Raw genomic sequence first — 20,168 nt, 5'->3', positions numbered from 1 at the left:
TTTGCATCAGCTCGCAGTTCTCCACACTGCACCAGTACTTCTCTCGTATTCTGTCTCTTGGAATATTTGCTGTTTTTCTGACAAAATATGCACTCTGCATCATAAGTCCTAGATGTACTTGGAGCATGTCGAGCTACTCTCTTAGATTGTTTCTCTTCAGCAGAGACACAACTTTTCTTTTCTTTTGCAAGGAGGCCATCAAGAATTTGCTTCATAGTGAAGATACTGCGACACTTTCTGTGGTAGTAGATTACTGGAATCTGTCCCTCAGGAATGTCTTTTGCCAGTTTCAAAACTGGTGCATGATTTCGTATCTGAGCTGCCCTGAGCAGAGTTCTCCATGAGTCGACACTTTGTAGTGAAACCAGCTTATCTGTATCATCAGAACAGTGGATAATGCACTCCACCCGTGGGCGCTTTGGTATTGGGTAAAAACTTGCTTGTTCACCAGTGGCCATATTCAGTCAGTTTTCACCTGCCACATGCAAACAAATACATGTAACTTAGGTGTATGAACACTACTAAAACAAAGTTTACTTTGCTTCACCAGCGTCATATTACCATTATTTATCTTACATAGCCACAAATAGATAAATTACCTAGTTGCTATGCAACAGCTGTATTTTGTCCACATGAGGCCGCTAAAATCAACACAAGATGAAAGTTCCTCGTAGCCACTTTAACTAATCATATTAACATATACATTAAAAGAACATGCTAACATTATGGGAAATTAGCTTACAATCTTCTCCAGAGTGAGACAAGAAGATAGATACCAGTTTCCTCTATATGTGTTTAGTAGAAAGCTATCTTGCTGCACGTTAGCCTAGCTTAGCACAATGAATGGAAGTACACAGTACTGATTATCCTTGGTTGTTGGCCAACTAAGAACTGTCCCAGAGTTTAAGCTAGGCTAATCAGTACCAGGGGTGTTGAAATGCTATATTTGTAAAAATCTGGGCAAATACACAATCGTGAGAGGCACAGAAACAGGTTTCCTGAAAGAAAAATGAAATAGCTGCTCATTTGGAAAGGTTATCATGTATTATTTTACTTCTGTTAGTGTACCAAATAAAATGGCACCAGTGAAGTTGTGTCCCCTTGGGTGATATCGATATCTGGTCTGACCCATGGACTAACTGGCTTTGGTCTAGTTAGTTTCTTAGTAATAATGCCCTTCTAATTTAAGGTTCACAATCACCTCACACAATGAAATAGTATGGGTATATTATACATTTCCTGAATCTTTACAGTCCTGTGAGTATTCCAGTTTTTGTGTTTTGTGTCCCTGATATTCCTAGATGCCACAGGGCTAAAAGAAAGTATATAGTTTAGGCGAACATTGCAGAAAGATGTGTGTTATTGACGGGTTGAAGAGCTCAAGTGACCTCTATATTTGTGAGAAATATCCACAACAGGGCTTGAATGAAAGCTAAGAAGGTCCCCTTTAAAATGATACCAAAGACAATATTATAGAACATTGAAAAATGTCCTGACCATGAGGCTAAACCAGGATATGCACCAGCGTCTAAAATGCAATTTAGTTTAGGGGGTGGTTAACTTCATGAGCTGATAACTGTGATACAGCTGCCACTCAGGAATGGTTATCATACCAAAATATCATCTACAGACATGGATCCTTTCAAAAATTATAAGTAAGTTTTGCCACCTTGAGTGTACCGAAATAGGAAATTTTGGGCTCTGGCCCATGGATTATTTAGCCGAGCGGTTAGCGATGTCGCCTTGTGATGCAGTACACCTCGTGTCGAATCGCGCACCGGGCAAGAAAATAACGGGTTACATTATTATTAGATATACTTTTTTTTATCCAAATGATTCTTTTCTGTTCAACTATTTTTGCAACATAAACCTATGGAATGTCATGTTTTAATTGTGGGATTAAAGTCTGAAAGAATGAACTCCGTTACTGATAATATGGTCTAAATCCTACCTCTTCTCTAGACTGGTTTTGGGTCGTGTGTAACAACGTGAGTGACGTAAACCTCACGAGAGCCCCCCCCACACACACACACCAAGTATCCCTCCACGCCAAAATGTGTTTTTCCTATGTTTGTGTCCCCTAAAAAGTCTGGCCTTGACTATAATGACTTGTATCTGTGCAAATTTGGCGAGCCACATGGAATTGCCTGGCTTGTAGAGGGTAGAGGCTAGTTCCCATCGATGCAGAGAACGGAAATGGAGTAGAGAACGGTCAACTGAGCATGCGCGAAATGCCTCTAGCATCCAGGCGCTAGGATCCTAGGAAGACCCACCCCTACTCTGCGTCTAATTAGTTAACTTTAACCCTAACCCCGCCCTAACCCTAACCTTCACCTACCCAAACAACGGGGGCAACGAGCACTTGCGCATGCTCAGTTGACCGTTCTCTGCATCGATGGGAACTTGCCTCTACCCTTGTAGAGAGTTGAATTTCCTCTGGTGATGGGTGGGCACTTCATTGGCCTATCAGTGACTGTCAGGAACTGTGGACCTATTGGAAGGAGAGGAGCGGTGGCAGAGGGCGGGGCTTCTGTGACTACGGGGAGAAGAAGAACATGGCGGCTAACTAAGGAAGACCTTGAAAGTTTGAGTGTGGAGAAGTTGAAGTTTGCTTGTGATAACGTAACCAAAAGGTTGGTAGCTGCCTAACGGAGTAGTGCGAGCAGTAATGCGGACGTTGTGCAAGACCATTGTGGTGAAGAGGGAGTTGAACCTGAAGGCAAAGCTCTCAATTTACCTGTCAATCTTCATTCCAACCCTCATCTATGGTCATGACTCATGAGCTTTGGGTAGTGACCAAAAGAGTGAGATCGTAGATACAAGCGGCTGAAATAAATTTCCTCCGTAGGGTGTCTGGGCTCAGCCTTAGGATGAGGAGCTCGGACATCTGGAGGGAGCTCAGAGTACAGCCACTGCTCCTTTGCGTCAAAAGGAGCCAGTTGAGGTGGTTCGGGCATCTGATTAGGATGCCTCCTGGGCACCTTCCTTTGGAGGTTTTCTGGGCACGTCCAACTGGGAGGAGACCCCAGGGTAGACCCAGAATTTGCTGGAGGGACTAGATGTCCAATCTGGCCTGGGAATGCTTTGGGATCCCTCAGGAGGAGCTGGGGTGTGTTGCTGGGGAGAGAGACATTTGGAGTGCCCTTCTTAGCATGATGTGACCCGACCCCGGAGAAGTGGCATACGATGAATAAATGAATGAATGTGATAAGATGGAGAAAAATCGAATTTTAGTGGTGGTGGACTACCTGGAGATGTACAATCCACACATTACAATTTACTGGGACATAAATTGGAATATGAGTGCTTGGGAAGCGATCGGGGTGAGGCTTGGAGTAACAGGTAAGTTATTAATATTCTTGCTTGAGGTAATCAGAAAATTTCGTTACATGAAAAGTTAAAAGCTAATGGATGTCATTTAGCTGTGGCACCTAACTATCATGTGTGCTTGTTTGTGTGTTGTAACCTCTGTCACTGGTTACTAGAGCAAGCAGCAGTGGTGGGTGGGGCGCGAGACCTGTGATATTTGCATATTCATCGATCCTGAATTTCTCCATGAGGGAGAAAGAGTAGATGTGCCTCAAGCTCCTTTACAATATTTATTTATTTTTACTTTTTATGTGGGGTAAACCATGTTAAACAATATATTCATAATCTCAGAGTATTTTTTAACTTTAAAACGTTTCTGGAGGGGTACTTTAAGTCAGTATGATACTTAATTTAAACATCTGGCTAGCGTGGTTTGATTGTTTAGTGAAATTGCATATTTTTTATTGAAAAATGTAAAATTTTCTTGAGGGAGGACCCCCAAACCCCCACCAAATACCTGCACACAAACTTAAGGAAAATTTGAAATATTTGGCTATTCCAATTTACGTGAATATGGGCCAGTGCCGCATGCTTGCGAACATGCGCTGCACACAACATCACTGCTAGTGAAAAAAAATTCTAGGGTAAACACTAATATCGACCAAACTGAATTTTAAGTATCATCATTAAATTATACTGTAAATAAGCATATCATTTCCTGGTAGTTTTTTAAAATGCATAATATTGAACTATTCAATATGAATCTGTTGTTGCATTAAAAAGTTGGACAAAAAAAAATTACTGGTTGTCAGGACTGGCCCATAAAAACCAAGTGCCCGGCCAGCTACTTTCCTCTGGTGCTGGGTCTGTTTCTGTCCAGTGGAGCAAAATACAGTCTATGTATGTGCCATTTTTTAGGTTAGGTTGTTTCGGACTGAATAACAAACTAGTTTTCAAAATAATATTTGCAGAGGTGAGCCTTAAGGACTTGCCATATGATTTTTCCCCCATGTACATACACCTGAAAACATTTCTCCAATGTTTCTGTTCCTCCTCTGTCCCCACTTTCTTTCTTCCAAATCCCCTCTGCTACCTGCCCCCCCCCTTTATTCTCATGCCCTTATTTTCTCAAGTTAGATGTTAAATCGTATAAAGCCTTGAAGTCAAAACCAAGCAAACTGAAACCAAGTCCAGACAATGTCTATGGGGGGGGTTTGGGTCAAGTCAAGTCTGAGACCAAAGCTTATCAAGTCAAATATTCTAAGCTAGCAAGGCTAACTCAAGACCAATAAAGCCAAAACCTATGTAGGCTAAAGTTTGACACCAGAATAGTACAAATCCAATTGAACACCATGACTGTAATTGTAGTCTAAGATTGTTGAGAAATGTCAGCATTTCCCAATGCTGTAATATGTATTTAGGCTTTATTAGAAAGTAATATTTGAGATTTCAGTTTTCCAGTCTTTCAGAGACATAAATCAATGATGACGTACACAAGAAACAGATTAGATTGCACTTTATTGATCTCCTCAGGGGAAGTTTGATATTGATTTCAAGATAAAGAAAACATAAATGATGGTCCTGTATTGGACCAGTCTTGAAATATTATCCAAAGTCAGCATTGTGTGTGACTGAGAAAAGTGTGAGTCCTTCAAAATGTGAACTTGAGATCAGATTCCAGACCCAACTCAAGTACTACAATTCTATTAAATGGAACAAAGGAGAACTGGAAATGCGTTGTTAAGTTTGTCTAATGTCTTATTAGATTTCCAAAATCTAAGTCTTTAGGCTTAATGCGTGTTTAGTGAAATGCTTAGGCTGATTAGATCTCTTCTGAGGTCTGTGTGGGCATGTAATCACTGTTTGATTGACATATCCCTGAGTCTCCTATGTTAGTTTTGTTGCACCTGGTGGCAGGGACAATTTACCCTATTGGTTCTTTTGAGTACATGGTACAAGCTGACTATATTTTGTACACATCGTGCGTTCAGAGAGCATTCACATAATGACAACAAGCAGGCAACATGGCCACCCCTGCGAAATCTGCTCTTTCAGTTTCAGATTCAGATTCAGACAACTTTATTTATCCCAGAAGGGCAATTCAAAGGCACAATCTACCCAGATCATACATAAACTCACAGACAAGTGGCATTCAGCAGTATGTCAGAGACAATAGACAGATCAGTACATGTGCAAGAGATGCACACTGGCACCCTTGTGTGGGCATACATGCAGACGCACACAAGGACCAGGCATAAAGCATCATAAGATGCATTGCACGTTACATTCAACCACTACATTCAGTGAACGCATAGGCCCCCAACCCATGTGAAAGTCATACACGGTATAAATCAACTATTGTGGTTTAAACCAATATAAAGCATTCATTTAAAATGACAAATATCGGCATTTAACTGCCTGATAGCAGAAGGAATGAAAGACTTAGAATAGTGATTTGTTTTCCTAGGGGGCGCTTTATAGTGCCAGCCTGAGGGCATTATAGTGAATTCACTGGACAGGATGTGGTCAGATTGGCTAATAAGTCCTTTTGCTTTCTGGGCCACACATTTCTCCCAGAGGGAGCACAAGTCTCTGCTGGACAGGAGCAGACCTTAACTATACTGTTTCGGCTATTTCTGTTCTTCACAGACAACCCAGTAAACAAACAACTAAAGGGAAAAAAAGTTAAGATACTTTCAATAAATGACTGGTAGAAAATACATAAGATGGTGTTACAGACATTGAAGGAGTTAAGCTTCCACAGTAATTGAATTATTTGTTGTCCATGCTTGATAATTGAATCTGTGCTCACAACAAACTTGAGTTGGGAGTCAAACACTGTTCCCAAGTACTTATAAGTGTCAACAATTTGAACATCCTCACCATGTATAGTGCTAGCTTTGGGTTTATAACCGTTTCTTCTAAAATCAATGATAAGTTCCTTAGTTTTTGACATGTTAAGGTCAAAGAAGTTATTGCACCAATCAACAAAAGCAGGTAGGGCACAACCGTGATCTGACTCCGAGCCCTGAAGAAAAGACAAAAGTGACAAAAGTTTTATTTCTGCTGTCACAATACAGAATAGTGGCAACTTCGTCATCATCCATATATAAACCAACACAGGGATGAAATGGAGCTCAGGAGGTCAATGTTGTAGCGATTGGGGAAGACGGTCGCTGGACTCACAGCTATGCGCTTGGGAAGTGCAAGGGATTATGGGACTGTTAAATGTTCATGTTCAGATTGTTATAATTTATGTTTTCAAATGTTTGGTACATGTTGGGATGTGTTGTTTTTTTGGGGGTTGACTCGGACTGGATAGACAACTATGTTACTGAATGACTGACGGTAGAACCGTGACTAAGATGGATGTGTTAAATAATCACCTTGTTGAGGGTCCGCGGTGGCGTAGCGGTATAAGCATCGGCTTGGTGTCGATGCAGTTGCCCACTGGGGACTGGGGTTCGCGCCCCGGTCTCGTCAGATCCGACTATGGCCTGACTCGATGAAGCAGCAATCATTGGCAACGCTGTCTTCGGGAGGGGGGCAGAGTCGGCTTGTGTTCGTCATGTGAATGCGTCTCTGTGTGTGTCGGAAAAACAGTGGTTCGGCTTGGATTCGCCTTGTCACAAAAGTGGGGAGGCGCTTTCCTTCGAGACTGCCGGCCGGAGAGATGCTGTTGGCGAACGCATGCAATACGAGGGTGGGTGTTTGAATTAAAATAGGGATCAATTGGCCACTAAATTGGGAGAAAAAAGGGAAAAATCAGAAATAAATTTAAAAAAAAAATAATGACCTTGTTGGGCGAAGCCATTGTTTGGCAACCATGGGGAGGGGCAGAATGAAAGAGCCCTGCTGGGGTTGTGTATGAGACACAGGAGCTGCCATTATAGGTAAATGCTTGCCTCTTCTTTCCCGTCAGTTCTAAACAGCACTTTCAGGGTCATGTGGTATATGGGGCATGAAAGTTGCAAATAAGTTGCAAATCTATCTCCATTCTTCCACACCAGCTTTGTATATTACATTGGTAATATGCTTAAATTTAATGGGTTGTCTCGTCTGATCTGAGGTCATAGTCAAATGATGCTTCAGTTATAGTGTGGTGCCCCGCCCCTCACACCCCAATCCACTGGGCCGTAAACTGTGACATATCGTTGTACATCACAATCACCTGTGCCAATGAGTACAACCTAAATTAACAATGAAATTATTTACTTGTGTGCGGAGCAAGTACGTTTCTTACGTTTCACCACACATGCTGTCATGTCAGGTGATGCCAAACCTACTTCTCGGAGCTCTCGACAAACTCCCACTTTCCTAGTTTGGGGCAGCATGGCTCAGGAGGTAAATCGGGTCATCTAGAAATCAGAAGGTCGCTGCTTCGATCCCTGGCTCCTGCGGAGAGTGGGTCGAAAGTTTCCTTGAGCAAGACACTGAACCCTTAACTGCTCCTGATTAGCAGGTTGGCACCTTGCATGGCAGCCGCTGCCATCAGTGTGTGTGTGTGTGTGTGTGTGTGTGTGTGTGTGTGTGTGTGTGTGTGTGTGAGAGAATGTGAATGTGAATGTGAGGCATACACTGTAAAGCGCTTTGAGTGGTTGGTAGACTAGAAAAGTGCTATGTAAAATACAGTCCATTTACCATTTCAACAGGCATTCATGTGTATTCTCCCACTCAGTGACTGGAACTTTACCACTTCCCATTTGCTCATGAACACACTAATAGCCCCGCTAAAACTCATCCTCAAAAGAGGTCTAATCAGCTTAAGTTACCATAAACGCCTGTGCAAGGTCCTGGGTCTTTAAATAAGCCTAGAAATTGTCTGATTGATTGAATTCAACACATTCTAGTGTATTTCCACTACATCATTCGAGCCCCAGCGTTGACGTCACAGGGAACACAATTAGTATTATTCCCGGTGGGGTAACGGGTAACATGGCACTTAGGGTTTACTCACACTAGGCATAGTTGCATTGTACTATGCCCGAGCACTATTGCCTTTTTTTTTTTTTAAATGGGACAGTTGCATAATTGACTTCAAAGTGTTCAAGTTCCCTGCTTGGGCACGGTTAGTGATCACACTAGATGTAACTCAACTGTGCCCGAGCCCATCTCCCCAAGTGGGCCAGGGCATGCAATGCTGAACTATGCCCGAGCACAGTCATCATCATTGTTGATATATGGCTTTCACTTTGCATGGTAGTTTTAACTTGCACTTGTAGATGTAGCGGCGAACTGTGTTAACTGATGATGGTTTTCCCAAGTGTTCCTGAGCCCATGTGGTAATATCCTTTACTGAATGATGTCGGTTTTTAATGCAGTGCCGCCTGAGGGGTCGAAGGTCACGGGCATTCAGTGTTGGTTTTCGGCCTTGCTGTAACGTGCAAAGATTTCTCCGGATTCTCTGAATCTTTTGATGGTATTATGGACTGTAGATGATGAAATCCCTAAATTCCTTGCAATTGTACGTTGAGAAATGTTGTTCTTAAACTGTTGGACCATTTGCTCACGCAGTTGTTTACAAAGTGGTGAACCTCACCCCATCCTGCTTGTGAACGACTGAGCCTTTCGGGGACGCTTCTTTTATACCCAATCATGACACTCGCCTGTTTCCAATTAACCTGTTCACCTGTGGAATGTTCCAAACAGGTGTTTTTTGAGCATTCCTCAACTTTCCCAGTCTTTTGTTGCCCCTGTCCCAGTTTCTTTGGAACGTGTTGCAGGCATCAAATTCAAAATGAGTGAATATTTGCAAAAAACAATAAAGTTTATCAGTTTGAACATTAAATATCTTGTCTTTGTCGTGTATTCAATTGAATATAGGTCGAAAAGGATTTGCAAATCATTGTATTCTGTTTTTATTCACGTTTTATACAACGCCCCAACTTCATTGGAGTTGGGGTTTGTATATATCAACACATATCAACACATGTTGATATTCCACTCCTCATTAGTCGAGCACTCAACACCATTGACGGTTTCGGAAAAAACGCTATATATATATATATATATATATATATATATATATATATATACACTACCGTTCAAAAGTTTGGGATCACCCAAACAATTTTGTGTTTTCCATGAAAAGTCACACTTATTCACCACCATATGTTGTGAAATGAATAGAAAATAGAGTCAAGACATTGACAAGGTTAGAAATAATGATTTGTATTTGAAATAAGATTTTTTTTACATCAAACTTTGCTTTCGTCAAAGAATCCTCCATTTGCAGCAATTACAGCATTGCAGACCTTTGGCATTCTAGCTGTTAATTTGTTGAGGTAATCTGGAGAAATTGCACCCCACGCATCCAGAAGCAGCTCCCACAAGTTGGATTGGTTGGATGGGCACTTCTTTGAGCAGATTGAGTTTCTGGAGCATCACATTTGTGGGGTCAATTAAACGCTCAAAATGGCCAGAAAAAGAGAACTTTCATCTGAAACTCGACAGTCTATTCTTGTTCTTAGAAATGAAGGCTATTCCATGCGAGAAATTGCTAAGAAATTGAAGATTTCCTACACCGGTGTGTACTACTCCCTTCAGAGGACAGCACAAACAGGCTCTAACCAGAGTAGAAAAAGAAGTGGGAGGCCGCGTTGCACAACTGAGCAAGAAGATAAGTACATTAGAGTCTCTAGTTTGAGAAACAGACGCCTCACAGGTCCCCAACTGGCATCTTCATTAAATAGTACCTGTTAGAGCCTGTTTGTGCTGTCCTCTGAAGGGAGTAGTACACACCGGTGTAGGAAATCTTCAATTTCTTAGCAATTTCTCGCATGGAATAGCCTTCATTTCTAAGAACAAGAATAGACTGTCGAGTTTCAGATGAAAGTTCTCTTTTTCTGGTCATTTTGAGCGTTTAATTGACCCCACAAATGTGATGCTCCAGAAACTCAATCTGCTCAAAGAAGTGCCCATCCAACCAATCCAACTTGTGGGAGCTGCTTCTGGAAGCGTGGGGTGCAATTTCTCCAGATTACCTCAACAAATTAACAGCTAGAATGCCAAAGGTCTGCAATGCTGTAATTGCTGCAAATGGAGGATTCTTTAACGAAAGCAAAGTTTGATGTAAAAAAAATCTTATTTCAAATAAAAATCATTATTTCTAACCTTGTCAATGTCTTGACTCTATTTTCTATTCATTTCACAACATATGGTGGTGAATAAGTGTGACTTTTCATGGAAAACACGAAATTGTTTGGGTGATCCCAAACTTTTGAACGGTAGTGTATATATATATATATATATATATATATATATATATATATATATATATATATATATATATATATATATATATTCTGTTTTTCATCCTTTCTTCTAATCAAACACAATTTAGGATAATTTTTTGTTTAGAGCATTACCAGTGGAATGGTAGAGTTAACGCCTGGGTATACTGCAGAGCGTATGCGGACAGCTGCGGATTCCGCGAACGCGTAGTACTTCTGTTTATACTACTTACTGGAGTCCGCTTGAAGTACCCGTTTCGCACATGCGCAGTAGATTGGCGTTACGTATTTCACAACACAAACATTCCCGCCCGGTGCGCCACTTCTTCCCTTCAGCTTCTTTCTTCCCTTCACGAATCTGTCTCTCAAATACTTCCATTTCTGTCGGCACACGCCTTCTTCTTTCCCCAAAGTCTTGGCAATTTCCTTCCATGAATTTGTGCACGTCTGGTTGTCTTTGTAGTGTTTTAATGACGAATTATAAAGATGAGGGTAATGACGGACCTCTTCACACAGCCTCGCTTCTAAATCGGCGCCCATTTTTGTTATAGAATTCAGGTTATAATTCAGCTATTCAATTCAAACAAGGTCATGGCTGTACATCACATTTTTTGTTGGAGAAAACATGCCATAGTTTCAATATAATAGTGGAAAGTATTTGGGTTCTATCTAGCAAAAAAAAGTAGAAAGAAGTCAGGAATGAGAAGGACATGTTGTTTATAAAACCCCCATTCAAACCACATGTCATGGTTATCATCCTCTGGGATTGTATTTACATTCTTTTGAAAGCTAAACAACTCTTTAATTTGTCAATGTGCATTAAACAAGAAAATGGCAGACAAAACCCAGATGACTTGTGTGCCCTGGGGCATCTGGCAGAGGGGAGGGCATATCTAATGCCCTTTAAGATCAAATGCGAAGATATCTGCTGGAATACGCTGCAGATGATGAAATCATGAGGAAATATTCCAGAAGGGGAGGAGATAATTAAACAGCAATAGACCCCGGGCCGTTGTATGGGACGGGCCCCGTTGGTCTGTGTGATGGAGGGAGAGCCAGAGCCCCGTATAGAACGATAGAGTCACAGTGATAACGCGCAGGGAACAGACTTTGCCCTTTTAAATCAGAGACTTTGTGTTGTCTTCATGAACTGTCGTAGAGACATGTAAAAGAAGCCAAGTGTGAACGCTGAACTCATCCCTTCTCTCTCTCTCTCTCTCTCTCTCTCTCTCTCTCTCTCTCTCTCTCTCTCTCTCTCTCTCTCTCTCTCTCTCTCTCTCTCTCTCTCTCTCTCTCTCTCTCTCTCTCTCTCTCTCTCTCTCCTCTCTCTCTCTGTTCAGTTCACAGGGCTTCATGGGCATGACCATAAAGAGATACAGTATTGCTCTATAAGAATATGAATAGTCATACAGTTGCAGTAAGCCCCAGACATTGTTGAAACATACATTAAGTAAACATGTAAGGATTGAGGAAAGAAACAAAAAAATGCTTTAAATGTTTAACTGCAACAGCAGTTTTATTACTGAAGAATATGTTATCCTCAACATTTGATAGGCCTGTCAGAAATTGCAACGAATAAAGTAAAAACAAAAAAAATACACTTGAACTTGCTCTTTGTGCCCACCATTTGCTCTCTCTCTCTCTCTCTCGCTCTCTCTCTCTCTCTCACATGTACACCCAAAGGTATGCTTTAATAGATCCCAGTCCTTCACTCCGTTGTCCTGCATCAGTCGATTTCTTTTCACATATCTATGTATTTCTTCTTTATCCTTACTGCTTCTTTACTTGCGTCTTTTTCTTCTTAATATATGGCAATGCATTCTCATCTACCTTTTTTACACAGAGGGTAACTTTGATGCCGATACTCTCCGTGTGATTTAGGGGTCACCGGGATAATCAGAAAACTTAGAAAGCTGTGGGACAGAGGCAATTTCACACGTCAGTCTGGACTACTTTAAAACTACCAAAACCAAACCAAAGACTCATCGAGAGTTGTCCATGATGTACAGATTCCTCTTGCAAATAATTTACTCAGTGTGTGTTGTAAATCTCAAGTAGTTCTACCAAAGTGTATTTTTAAAAATATGAATATCGTATGAATATAGTATGCTTCATTGTATTTTGCCTGGAAATTTTTTATTTCATAACAAATTGGATACCATTTTGTTATGCCTGTACTTTAAAGGATAAGTTCACCATTTGTTTTTTTTTTGGATCTCATTACTTTATTTTGTTGAGCATTATTTACAATCATACAGACAAAAAAATTGACAGTTTTGATAAGGGGTTCCATGAATGTGTATCATTTTACAACTCAAGTACTCCTTTCCTGAAAAACTCGAGTTCGCTAGTAGTCGGGGGGTTCTTGCATCAATTAAAAGAGTATGCAACTATGATGAGGTTGGTCTCGGCACAGAAAGTAAAGCATGCAGTTAATGATGTAATGTGAAGATAACACTTGGGCTTACCTTTTGCATGGTAAAGTATGGATGATGTCGACAATACTTTAACATTATTGTTACCAACGTTCTACAGTGGCCCAAGATAGAAAGTTCAGTCAACAAAGTGTGTTATTTTTTCACTAAGTGTTCTTATTGTGTTTAGATTTATTTATGTATTTATTTTGGTGCAACCTGGTCAAAATTAGTAAGCCAAACCAACTCAAAAATGAAATTGGCTTTATTTGCCTGCATCTATCCTTTAACAACATTAATTTGTTCAGCCATGTCAGTGTAGTAGCCTAGTAGCCTAGTTAAATATATTTATTACATATAACAGACTTGATGTTAGGGCCATCCTAGGGAAATCAGTCCACAACTCACAATTTTTGCAGGTTTATTTCATCACAGTGACAGTTGTGAAACATATTGCACAGTGAAATACAACAATAAAGCAAGAACACATTTGATAATCCATAATGTGAGGACATCCTCTTGTTACCAAGGGCTCTACCTGGAAACTGAGTGTGTGCGAGATGTAGCAGCATGCGCTTAATGAGTACTCAATCAATGTTAACGTAGAAACTTGAGAATTGATGTAGCTGCTCCAGAACTAGAATATGCGAGTACTCTCTGCAACCCCTAGTTTAAATAAACTTACTAGCGTGATGTCGTTTCTCAGTGGGCTTCAACACTGTCCAATAGGCTTTAAAAACCATATCCAAGGCTCGGCGTTTTCGGTTTTTATTTTTCAAAGCCATTCAGCATGCTGAATTTCGCCACAAGAGGACACTGTTACGTAACCTCACACAAACAGGAACACGTTTTAGATCCGTGGAAATATAAAATCCGGGTGAAAATCAGTTTAAACCGATCTGCTCCTTTTAAAAAGAATCTGGATGTTTTTCGGTGAAAATTGGTAAAAACCGAAAACGCTGAGCCTTGACCATATCAGAATCAGCTTTATTGGCCACGTGCATTTATACACACGAGGAATTTGACTCCAGTTCATAGTAGCTTCTAACACTTGCAGATATCACTTATGCAAAAAAAAAATGTTTTAAATATCCAATTTGGTTTGGAATAATGCGGAACATCCCAACCACTTTAACCCTTGTACTGAGAGCAGGAAGTCCTGTGGTGTTACTTACAGCTGTGTACCTCCAGGGACTGGCATGGATGTAGGGAAATGTATGTGCAGAAAAATGCATTTTACTCATCGTTTGGGACTATATTATTAAATCAAATATATTAAAATACACGTGACCATACTTTAAACTTCCTGTTTGGGAAAAATAGATATGTGATGGTTTTTGAAAGGAGCATACGGTTGTCCCATTGGACTGTGTCTACATTAATCCTCCCCTTCCTTCATTATGTCATTTGGTGTGAACTGGTCTGTTTGTCTGTTCCAGCAGAGAAGAAGAGTGTTCTGTTTCAGTTTGTCACTGTTAATTAACAATAGTGCTGATTGTTGATGTTTGAAAGAAAAACAAACTCTTGTGTCTGCAGTTGCTTGCAAATAAATATGCATTGTTGAGTACAAATGAAACGTCCTTGCAACAGCCGAATCAATAAAACTTAAATAATAAGCGAGCTTCACTCCGGGACCCAGTAGAGTACCCTATAAGGTGTACAGGCACTGCCTAAAGTTCCTCAGTAACCTCTGGAAGATTATATGGGTAATTTGGTGCAGGGGAACTGTAGCTGATAAGTGGAGGCAGACAGAGGGAGTCTGGATACCAAAGGAAGAGCATTTAAACAAGCTGGAGCATTTCAGATCCATCTCGCTCCTCAGTGTGGAGGGGAAGATCTTCTTCAGTGTCCTATCCAGAAGGATAACAGACTTCACCCATAAGAATGCCTACATTGATACTTCAGTACAGAAATGTGGCATTCCTGACATTCCAAGGTACCTAGAACACACTGGAGTTGCCACCCAGCTGATCAGGGAGGCACACAAAGGTTGTGCTTTGGCTTGACCTTGCCAATGCAAACGGCTCAATACCCCACAAGCTGATCGAGACTACCGTGGACCGACACCATGTACTCAGTAAGATCAAGGACCGCACCCTGAACTATTATGGGAACTTGAGGATCAGAGTCACTTCTGGGAACACAACATCTGACTGGCACTGGCTTGAAAAGGGGATTATACCTGGATGTACCAACTCAGTTACACTCGTTATCCTTGCCATGAATATGGTGGTCAAGGCAGCTGAAACTGAGTGCAGAGGCCCTCTGTCCAAGTCTGGCATTTGGCAGCCCCCCATGAGAGCCTTTAAGGATGACCTCACTGTCACCACATCATCGGTGTCTGGTGGTAGGTGGGTCCTCCAGGGCCTGGAAAAGTTCATCTCCTGGGTGAGGATGAGTTTTAAACCAGCCAAATCCAGAGCCATGGTGTTGAAGAGGGGAAAATTGGTGGACCAGTTTCACTTCTTTTTGGATGGCATTGCAATCCCATCCATTACAGAGAAATCAGTCAAGAATCTAGGCAAGGTCTTTGACTGTAGCCTTAGGGATAAAGCAGCAATCCAAGGTACCATAAAGGAGCTTGAGACTTGGCTCACCATAGAAAACAAGTCTGGCCTACCTGTCAGATTCAAGGCTTGGATTTGCCAACATGGCATCTTAACCCGTGTCCTCTGGCCTCTGCTGGTTTATGAGGTTACCCTGTCGATAGTTGAGACCTAGGAGAGGAAGAGCAGCAGCTACCTCTGGAGATGGCTGGGTCTGCCATGTAACCTTAGCAGTGCAACACTGTATGGGAGGGGCAACAAACTCTAGCTCCCTATCAGCAGCTTCAACAAGGAGTTTAAGGTTTCTCGCACAAGAGATGCACTGCTCTGTTGGGACACCAGGGACTCTAGAGTGGAATCAGCCGGCATTATGGTGCAGACAGGCAGGAAGTGGAGGGCCCAGGAAGGCTTGGAGATAGCAGAGTTTCGGTTGAGACAGAGGGTTTGATGGGCACAGTGACAACTGGACAGGTGGGGCTGGGAGCCATCCCGCAACCTCACTATGATAAGGCCCATGGCAAGGACAAACACCATCTAGTCCTGGAGGAGGTACGGGCAGGTGTCGAGGAGGAAAGGACCAGCAGAATGGTGGGCATGTAGCAGCAGGGAGCATGGACAAGGTTGGAGGGTGCGCTAGAGAGGAAGATATCCTGGGCAGATATCTGGCATGCAGAATCGCAACGGATCAAGTTCTTGGTACAAACAATGTATGATGTTCTACCTAGCCCAGCAAATCTCCATCTCTGGGGCAAGACTGATTCTACATCATGTCCTCTGTGCCTTGGAAAAGATTCCCTCGATCACCTCTTCAGCAGCTACCCATCAGTCCTGGGGGAGGGTCGATACCGCTAGTGACATGACTGGGTGCTGAAGACATTCGCAGAGGCCATCACCAAAGCCGTGGCTAACAACTAGCAAGCCCGCTGACAAAATAACATTGCCTTTGTCAGGGCTAGTGAGAAGCCTCAGTCACAGCCCAGATCAGCAGCCAGTCTCTTCACCTCTGCGCCAGACTGGGAGCTGCAAGTCGACTTGGGGGTGGGGGCAGCTCATGTTCCTGGACCATGTTATGACAACTTCGTTGAGACCAGATGTATTGCTATCGTCTGCCTCTTCAAAGCAGGTGTTCCTTATCGAGCTGACAGTTCCCTTGGAGGAACAGATGGAAGAGACACATGAGCGGAAGCGGTCCAAGTACCAGGATCTGGTGAATCGGTGCCAGAGGAGATGCTGGAAGGTGTGTTGTGAGTCCATTGAAGTGGGGTGTAGAGGCTTTGCTGGACACTCACTGTGCAAGGTACACTGTACTTGGCATCACTGGGGCTGCAAAAAGGAAAGCCATCAAGTCTTCCATGGGGGTTGCAGAGAGGGCCTCCAGATGGCTTTGGATCAGGAGTGATCTGTGGGCTAATGCTACTGGGACACATGCCAGGGCCTGATCAACCCTGAGCGAGGGTGTATGATGTTGAAAGTCCTGAAAAACCTGGGGACCTCAGGAAGCATCGCTGATGATGTGTCCCAGTGCATTCTAGGATGTATCTTCAAACCAAAAGATTACCAAAGGGAAGTTTTTAAGGGAAGTCAGGACTTTGATTTTCTGAAACAGATGGGAAATGGTAAAGCACAGGATGACCTTGAGCATGAAACAAAATCCCCAATCGTTCCAACTGTAAAAGACTGCAGTCATATTGTGAAGTGTGATTGTGTGATCATATAATCAATACAAACTTAGGTTTGAATCAGTGATTAGGCTCTCAATCTATCTTGCCTTTCCATTGGGGTTCCTGTAGAGGTCTTTATCTTGTTTTGCTTCTCTTTGTCTCTCCGCCACATATTCAAAAACTCTACAATATGATTTCCACCGTCACCGCTTTACCACCATCCGCAATCCTCCTCTTTGTACTGCACATCTACAACCACCCGATCTTTCCGTCTTCTCTCTCTCTCTCTCTCTCTCTCTCTCTCTCTTCTCTCCCTCTCTCTCTCTCTCTCTCTCTCTCTCTCTCTCTCTCTCTCTCTCTCTCTCTCTCTCTCTCTCTCTCTCTCTCTCTCTCATCTCTCTCTCTCTCTCACCACACACACACACACTGTATATATGCTGACTAGTTGTCTCTCATGGCATGGAAAGTAGTAGAGAAAGCAGCATGGTGAGAAAAGCCTTTCAGAGCATTTTAAGATCAAATTCTCTCAGGCAGAACTGAGGAAAAAGTGTTTTAACTTGACATGTTGTGACTTGTGACTATACCGTTCTGCACGCACACACACACACACACACACACACCCTTACATGAACATCTACAATAAAGAAACAAACTAAAGCAAGTAGCCTCACTCGTACATGTTATGTACACAAACACTGTCACACACATGTAAACATTTACACACATTTTTCCTTTTTTCTGTAATTCCAGTACACCAGCTCAGGTCACCTGAGTGGAGTCACCCAAAGACTGCACAACTAAAATTTTTTTTTCTCTTTGCCGCTGCTGACATAATGTCACTGATGTGGAACATTTTGCTCATTCATTTTAGGTTGCTGGCATATTAGCAAGCCTTTATTCCATCTGGCTTTAAGTTTTTACTGAATCTCTAAGCCATCATGTTGAGGCTTGCTACACGTAGAAAGTCAGTCAGATTTACCAATACATAGAATGTAACTTCACCTTACCTTATGCCATTTGCATGAGCATTAATGTAAAATACTAGCTTGTAAAATGCAAAATGGAGTGGTTGTGTCATTGCTGGCACCGTACAGCTGTTTCTTTGAATTAAGGCCACAACACTTTGAATAGGCTCACCTGTGAATTCTGGCGCATCAACTCTCACTACACCTACTCCTAACAGTGATCTCCACTGTATTCATCCATCCATCCATCCGTTATCCAAGCCGCTTATCAGAATTCAGGTCATGGAATGCTGGAGTCTATACCAGCAATCATTGAGTAGCAGGCGGGGAGACACCTGGACAGGCCACCATTCTATCACGGGGCGCACACGCACACGCACACGCACACGCACACGCACACGCACACGCACACGCACACACACACACACACACACACACACACACACGACAATTTAGTACGACCAATTCACCTGACCTACATGTGTTTGGAATGTGGGAGGAAACCGGAGCACCCGGAGGAAACCCACACAGACACAGAGAACATGCAAACTCCACACACAGCATGGCCCGGGACGACCCCCCAAGGTTGGACAACCCCGGGGTTCAAACCCAAAACCTTCTTGCCTGCAAGGCAACCACGCTAACCACTGTGCCACCGTGCCGCCCAGCTGTATTCATCTCAACTTCAATACTGGTCTCAAAAACCAACAAGATGGGGAGAATCCTAAATAAAAATGGTCTGCTAAGCTCTTCACATGCTAATCAGGCCAAGATGATAATATCTATCGAAAGTGGCCACAAGCTAAACTAACAAATATTGGTTAAGAACGCTGTTTTTCTACCTGTACTTTTTAAGTCTAAACTGTCACACTGCTTGAGGATTCTAGCAACTGCAGGATGCAGTTTTCCTGAAAAAAAAAATAATGATCTCAGTGCATTTTAAAGGGACAATTGATCCGTTGAAAAAACTACCGCCTGCTCAACAGTTCAGAAACCAGATTTTATCGACCAAGTGTACACACTAAAGCAGCACTATAAGGCGCGTGACTACACACTTCTGGTGCCACGTCTACATTGTAATATGAAATATTGCTTGTCTCAGTATAAGGTGGATGTTCTTTCTTTTCAGCCAGAGCTGAAGGCTGCCCTTTTAATCCCCTGTTTGTCGTTCTAAATGCCTTTTCGTCTTGCCAAGAAACTTTGCATTTGTCCAGTGAGCCTGCAGGATTTCTTGCCCAGAATATGTGATAGCGGTGGCACAAATAATTGTTGTGTATTGCCTGTTCAGCTCTTTTCTCTGAAACTACTCTCCCCCATCAGCACTGCGACAGCTGTGTGTGTGTGTGTGTGTTTCATAAAGGCGTTGCACGAGGCTGTTTATATAAAGAGGAGTGTACTTGTGCTGTGTGATAGAAAAGTGTGTGTGTGTGTGTGTGTGTGTGTGTGTGTGTGTGTGTGTGTGTGTGTGTGTGTGTGTGTGTGTGTGTGTGTGTGTGTGTGTGTGTGTGTGTGTGTGTGCTGTGTGTGTGTGTGTGTGTGTGTGTGTGTGTGTTTGGTCCCCCTATCCTGCTTGCTCAGCTCATCTGATGATTTCCAGGCAGGGTGAGGCTGCGGTCAGCAAGGTCCTCTCACCCTCAGGGCAGGGACGACCCTTGACAGAATCTTAGCCAATGTCATTGCTACAGAGGGCCCCGAACACACAGCCGAAGTGACACATATGCACATGAACACATGCACACGCACCCTTATACACATACAGACACACACACACACACACACACACACACACACACACACACACACACACACACACACACACACACACACATGCTTCTTTTGTAGAGGGTCACTGGTTGTAACATTGCCACGGTGATGTAATCGGTGCAAAGAAGGTCTTGGGAGATGGGCCTTGAAGAGATGCAGCCCGTGTGTCATTTAGTACTGAGATGTCAGCAAACTTCAATAAAACGTCAGCATATAAAATATCTGCTGATGTGATGTGGTTAAGACAATATGAATGCCTTAAAGTCTTGCTTCTTTC

At 42.5% G+C, this 20,168-nt stretch overlaps 1 pseudogene; it reads left to right on the top strand.

The window, feature by feature from the left end:
- The window catches only part of LOC130110590 (uncharacterized), a 93,709-nt pseudogene extending 76,769 nt beyond the window's left edge, over nt 1–16,940 (top strand).
- The last annotated feature ends 3,228 nt before the right edge of the window (nt 16,941–20,168 follow it).

The sequence above is a fragment of the Lampris incognitus genome, chromosome 1 (assembly GCF_029633865.1).
Source record: "Lampris incognitus isolate fLamInc1 chromosome 1, fLamInc1.hap2, whole genome shotgun sequence".
NCBI classification, from domain to species: Eukaryota; Metazoa; Chordata; class Actinopteri; order Lampriformes; family Lampridae; genus Lampris; species Lampris incognitus.
This window is presented reverse-complemented; position numbering and strand designations above follow the sequence as displayed.